A 5,980-nucleotide genomic window follows, 5' to 3' on the forward strand; every position below is an offset into this window, starting at 1 on the left:
ACGCTTTAGCAGGCCATTGGTGCTAGTATGGAGTCAGGGGATGGATGAAGCGGAGAGCCCCGTTTGGAGTGAGGCTGCAAAGGGCATGCCAAGGGAAGTGTTCTGCTGTGCCAAGACTCGTGCTGCGCACACTTTGTGGTTGGAGTGAGAAACAGGTTCGTTGGTGTTTTCTGCGAAACGCTTTAGCAGGCCGTTGGTGCTAGTATGGAGTTAGGGGATGGATGAAGCGGAGAGCCCCGTTTAGAGTGCGGCTGCAAAGGGCATGCCAAGGGAAGTGTTCTGCTGTGGCAAGAGTCGTGCTGCGCACACTTTGTGGTTGGAGTGAGAAACAGGTTCGTTGGTGTTTTCTGCGAAACGCTTTAGCAGCCCGTTGGTGCTAGTATGGAGTCAGGGGATGGATGAAGCGGAGAGCCCCGTTTGGAGTGAGGCTGCAAAGGGCATGCCAAAGGAAGTGTTTTGCTGTGCCAAGACTCGTGCTGCGCACGCTTTGTGCTTGGAGTGAGAAACAGGTTCCTTGGTGTTTCCTGCGAAACGCTTTAGCATCCCATAGGTGCTAGTATGGAGTCAGGGGATGGATGAAGCGGAGAGCCCCGTTTGGAGTGAGGCTGCAAAGGGCATGCCAAAGGAAGTGTTCTGCTGTGCCAAGACTCGTGCTGCGCACGCTTTGTGCTTGGAGTGAGAAACAGGTTCCTTGGTGTTTTCTGCGAAACGCTTTAGCAGCCCGTTGGTGCTAGTATGGAGTCAGGGGATGGATGAAGCGGAGAGCCCCGTTTGGAGTGAGGCTGCAAAGGGCATGCCAAAGGAAGTGTTTTGCTGTGCCAAGACTCGTGCTGCGCACGCTTTGTGCTTGGAGTGAGAAACAGGTTCCTTGGTGTTTTCTGCGAAACGCTTTAGCAGCCCGTTGGTGCTAGTATGGAGTCAGGGGATGGATGAAGCGGAGAGCCCCGTTTGGAGTGAGGCTGCAAAGGGCATGCCAAGAGAAGTGTTTTGCTGTACCAAGACTCGTGCTGCGCACGCTTTGTGGTTGGAGTGAGAAACAGGTTCCTTGGTGTTTTCTGCGAAACGCTTTAGCAGCCCGTTGGTGCTAGTATGGAGTCAGGGGATGGATGAAGCGGAGAGCCCCGTTTGGAGTGAGGCTGCAAAGGGCATGCCAAGAGAAGTGTTTTGCTGTGCCAAGACTCGTGCTGCGCACGCTTTGTGCTTGGAGTGAGAAACAGGTTCCTTGGTGTTTTCTGCGAAACGCTTTAGCAGCCCGTTGGTGCTAGTATGGAGTCAGGGGATGGATGAAGCGGAGAGCCCCGTTTGGAGTGAGGCTGCAAAGGGCATGCCAAAGGAAGTGTTTTGCTGTGCCAAGACTCGTGCTGCGCACGCTTTGTGCTTGGAGTGAGAAACAGGTTCCTTGGTGTTTTCTGCGAAACGCTTTAGCAGCCCGTTGGTGCTAGTATGGAGTCAGGGGATGGATGAAGCGGAGAGCCCCGTTTGGAGTGAGGCTGCAAAGGGCATGCCAAAGGAAGTGTTCTGCTGTGCCAAGACTCGTCCTGCGCACGCTTTGTGGTTGGAGTGAGAAACAGGTTCCTTGGTGTTTTCTGCGAAACACTTTAGCAGCCCGTTGGTGCTAGTATGGAGTCAGGGGATGGATGAAGCGGAGAGCCCCGTTTGGAGTGAGGCTGCAAAGGGCATGCCAAAGGAAGTGTTTTGCTGTGCCAAGACTCGTGCTGCGCACGCTTTGTGCTTGGAGTGAGAAACAGGTTCCTTGGTGTTTCCTGCGAAACGCTTTAGTATCCCATAGGTGATAGTATGGAGTCAGGGGATGGATGAAGCGGAGAGCCCCGTTTGGAGTGAGGCTGCAAAGGGCATGCCAAAGGAAGTGTCCTGCTGTGCCAAGACTCGTGCTGCGCACGCTTTGTGGTTGGAGTGAGAAACAGGTTCCTTGGTGTTTTCTGCGAAACGCTTTAGCAGCCCATTGGTGCTAGTATGGAGTCAGGGGATGGATGAAGCGGAGAGCCCCGTTTGGAGTGAGGCTGCAAAGGGCATGCCAAAGGAAGTGTTTTGCTGTGCCAAGACTCGTGCTGCGCACGCTTTGTGCTTGGAGTGAGAAACAGGTTCCTTGGTGTTTTCTGCGAAACGCTTTAGCAGGCCGTTGGTGCTAGTATGGAGTCAGGGGATGGATGAAGCGGAGAGCCCCGTTTGGAGTGAGGCTGCAAAGGACATGCCAAAGGAAGTGTTTTGCTGTGCCAAGACTCGTGCTGCGCACGCTTTGTGCTTGGAGTGAGAAACAGGTTCCTTGGTGTTTTCTGCGAAACGCTTTAGCAGCCCGTTGGTGCTAGTATGGAGTCAGGGGATGGATGAAGCGGAGAGCCCCGTTTGGAGTGAGGCTGCAAAGGGCATGCTAAAGGAAGTGTTTTGCTGTGCCAAGACTCGTGCTGCGCACGCTTTGTGCTTGGAGTGAGAAACAGGTTCCTTGGTGTTTCCTGCGAAACGCTTTAGCATCCCATAGGTGCTAGTATGGAGTCAGGGGATGGATGAGGCGGAGAGCCCCGTTTGGAGTGAGGCTGCAAAGGGCATGCCAAAGGAAGTGTTTTGCTGTGCCAAGACTCGTGCTGCGCACGCTTTGTGCTTGGAGTGAGAAACAGGTTCCTTGGTGTTTTCTGCGAAACGCTTTAGCAGCCCGTTGGTGCTAGTATGGAGTCAGGGGATGGATGAAGCGGAGAGCCCCGTTTGGAGTGAGGCTGCAAAGGGCATGCCAAAGGAAGTGTTCTGCTGTGCCAAGACTCGTGCTGCGCACGCTTTGTGCTTGGAGTGAGAAACAGGTTCCTTGGTGTTTTCTGCGAAACGCTTTAGCAGCCCGTTGGTGCTAGTATGGAGTCAGGGGATGGATGAAGCGGAGAGCCCCGTTTGGAGTGAGGCTGCAAAGGGCATGCCAAAGGAAGTGTTTTGCTGTGCCAAGACTCGTGCTGCGCACGCTTTGTGCTTGGAGTGAGAAACAGGTTCCTTGGTGTTTTCTGCGAAACGCTTTAGCAGGCCGTTGGTGCTAGTATGGAGTCAGGGGATGGATGAAGCGGAGAGCCCCGTTTGGAGTGAGGCTGCAAAGGGCATGCCAAAGGAAGTGTTTTGCTGTGCCAAGACTCGTGCTGCGCACGCTTTGTGCTTGGAGTGAGAAACAGGTTCCTTGGTGTTTTCTGCGAAACGCTTTAGCAGCCCGTTGGTGCTAGTATGGAGTCAGGGGATGGATGAAGCGGAGAGCCCCGTTTGGAGTGAGGCTGCAAAGGGCATGCCAAAGGAAGTGTTTTGCTGTGCCAAGACTCGTGCTGCGCACGCTTTGTGCTTGGAGTGAGAAACAGGTTCCTTGGTGTTTTCTGCGAAACGCTTTAGCAGCCCGTTGGTGCTAGTATGGAGTCAGGGGATGGATGAAGCGGAGAGCCCCGTTTGGAGTGAGGCTGCAAAGGGCATGCCAAGAGAAGTGTTCTGCTGTGCCAAGACTCGTGCTGCGCACGCTTTGTGCTTGGAGTGAGAAACAGGTTCCTTGGTGTTTTCTGCGAAACGCTTTAGCAGCCCGTTGGTGCTAGTATGGAGTCAGGGGATGGATGAAGCGGAGAGCCCCGTTTGGAGTGAGGCTGCAAAGGGCATGCCAAAGGAAGTGTTTTGCTGTGCCAAGACTCGTGCTGCGCACGCTTTGTGCTTGGAGTGAGAAACAGGTTCCTTGGTGTTTTCTGCGAAACGCTTTAGCAGCCCGTTGGTGCTAGTATGGAGTCAGGGGATGGATGAAGCGGAGAGCCCCGTTTGGAGTGAGGCTGCAAAGGGCATGCCAAAGGAAGTGTTTTGCTGTGCCAAGACTCGTGCTGCGCACGCTTTGTGCTTGGAGTGAGAAACAGGTTCCTTGGTGTTTCCTGCGAAACGCTTTAGCATCCCATAGGTGCTAGTATGGAGTCAGGGGATGGATGAAGCGGAGAGCCCCGTTTGGAGTGAGGCTGCAAAGGGCATGCCAAAGGAAGTGTTCTGCTGTGCCAAGACTCGTGCTGCGCACGCTTTGTGCTTGGAGTGAGAAACAGGTTCCTTGGTGTTTTCTGCGAAACGCTTTAGCAGCCCATTGGTGCTAGTACGGAGTCAGGGGATGGATGAAGCGGAGAGCCCCGTTTGGAGTGAGGCTGCAAAGGGCATGCCAAAGGAAGTGTTTTGCTGTGCCAAGACTCGTGCTGCGCACGCTTTGTGGTTGGAGTGAGAAACAGGTTCCTTGGTGTTTTCTGCGAAACGCTTTAGCAGCCCGTTGGTGCTAGTATGGAGTCAGGGGATGGATGAAGCGGAGAGCCCCGTTTGGAGTGAGGCTGCAAAGGGCATGCCAAAGGAAGTGTTCTGCTGTGCCAAGACTCGTGCTGCGCACGCTTTGTGGTTGGAGTGAGAAACAGGTTCGTTGGTGTTTTCTGCGAAACGCTTTAGCAGCCCGTTGGTGCTAGTATGGAGTCAGGGGATGGATGAAGCGGAGAGCCCCGTTTGGAGTGAGGCTGCAAAGGGCATGCCAAGGGAAGTGTTCTGCTGTGCCAAGACTCGTGCTGCGCACGCTTTGTGCTTGGAGTGAGAAACAGGTTCCTTGGTGTTTCCTGCGAAACGCTTTAGTATCCCATAGGTGATAGTATGGAGTCAGGGGATGGATGAAGCGGAGAGCCCCGTTTGGAGTGAGGCTGCAAAGGGCATGCCAAAGGAAGTGTCCTGCTGTGCCAAGACTCGTGCTGCGCACGCTTTGTGGTTGGAGTGAGAAACAGGTTCCTTGGTGTTTTCTGCGAAACGCTTTAGCAGCCCATTGGTGCTAGTATGGAGTCAGGGGATGGATGAAGCGGAGAGCCCCGTTTGGAGTGAGGCTGCAAAGGGCATGCCAAAGGAAGTGTTTTGCTGTGCCAAGACTCGTGCTGCGCACGCTTTGTGCTTGGAGTGAGAAACAGGTTCCTTGGTGTTTTCTGCGAAACGCTTTAGCAGGCCGTTGGTGCTAGTATGGAGTCAGGGGATGGATGAAGCGGAGAGCCCCGTTTGGAGTGAGGCTGCAAAGGACATGCCAAAGGAAGTGTTTTGCTGTGCCAAGACTCGTGCTGCGCACGCTTTGTGCTTGGAGTGAGAAACAGGTTCCTTGGTGTTTTCTGCGAAACGCTTTAGCAGCCCGTTGGTGCTAGTATGGAGTCAGGGGATGGATGAAGCGGAGAGCCCCGTTTGGAGTGAGGCTGCAAAGGGCATGCTAAAGGAAGTGTTTTGCTGTGCCAAGACTCGTGCTGCGCACGCTTTGTGCTTGGAGTGAGAAACAGGTTCCTTGGTGTTTCCTGCGAAACGCTTTAGCATCCCATAGGTGCTAGTATGGAGTCAGGGGATGGATGAGGCGGAGAGCCCCGTTTGGAGTGAGGCTGCAAAGGGCATGCCAAAGGAAGTGTTTTGCTGTGCCAAGACTCGTGCTGCGCACGCTTTGTGCTTGGAGTGAGAAACAGGTTCCTTGGTGTTTTCTGCGAAACGCTTTAGCAGCCCGTTGGTGCTAGTATGGAGTCAGGGGATGGATGAAGCGGAGAGCCCCGTTTGGAGTGAGGCTGCAAAGGGCATGCCAAGAGAAGTGTTCTGCTGTGCCAAGACTCGTGCTGCGCACGCTTTGTGCTTGGAGTGAGAAACAGGTTCCTTGGTGTTTTCTGCGAAACGCTTTAGCAGCCCGTTGGTGCTAGTATGGAGTCAGGGGATGGATGAAGCGGAGAGCCCCGTTTGGAGTGAGGCTGCAAAGGGCATGCCAAAGGAAGTGTTTTGCTGTGCCAAGACTCGTGCTGCGCACGCTTTGTGCTTGGAGTGAGAAACAGGTTCCTTGGTGTTTTCTGCGAAACGCTTTAGCAGCCCGTTGGTGCTAGTATGGAGTCAGGGGATGGATGAAGCGGAGAGCCCCGTTTGGAGTGAGGCTGCAAAGGGCATGCCAAGAGAAGTGTTTTGCTGTGCCAAGACTCGTGCTGCGCACGCTTTGTGC

Source organism: Tinamus guttatus, unplaced genomic scaffold (assembly GCF_059628265.1).
Source record: "Tinamus guttatus ecotype Peru unplaced genomic scaffold, ASM5962826v1 Tinamus_guttatus_pri_ptg000188l, whole genome shotgun sequence".
NCBI lineage: Eukaryota > Metazoa > Chordata > Aves > Tinamiformes > Tinamidae > Tinamus > Tinamus guttatus.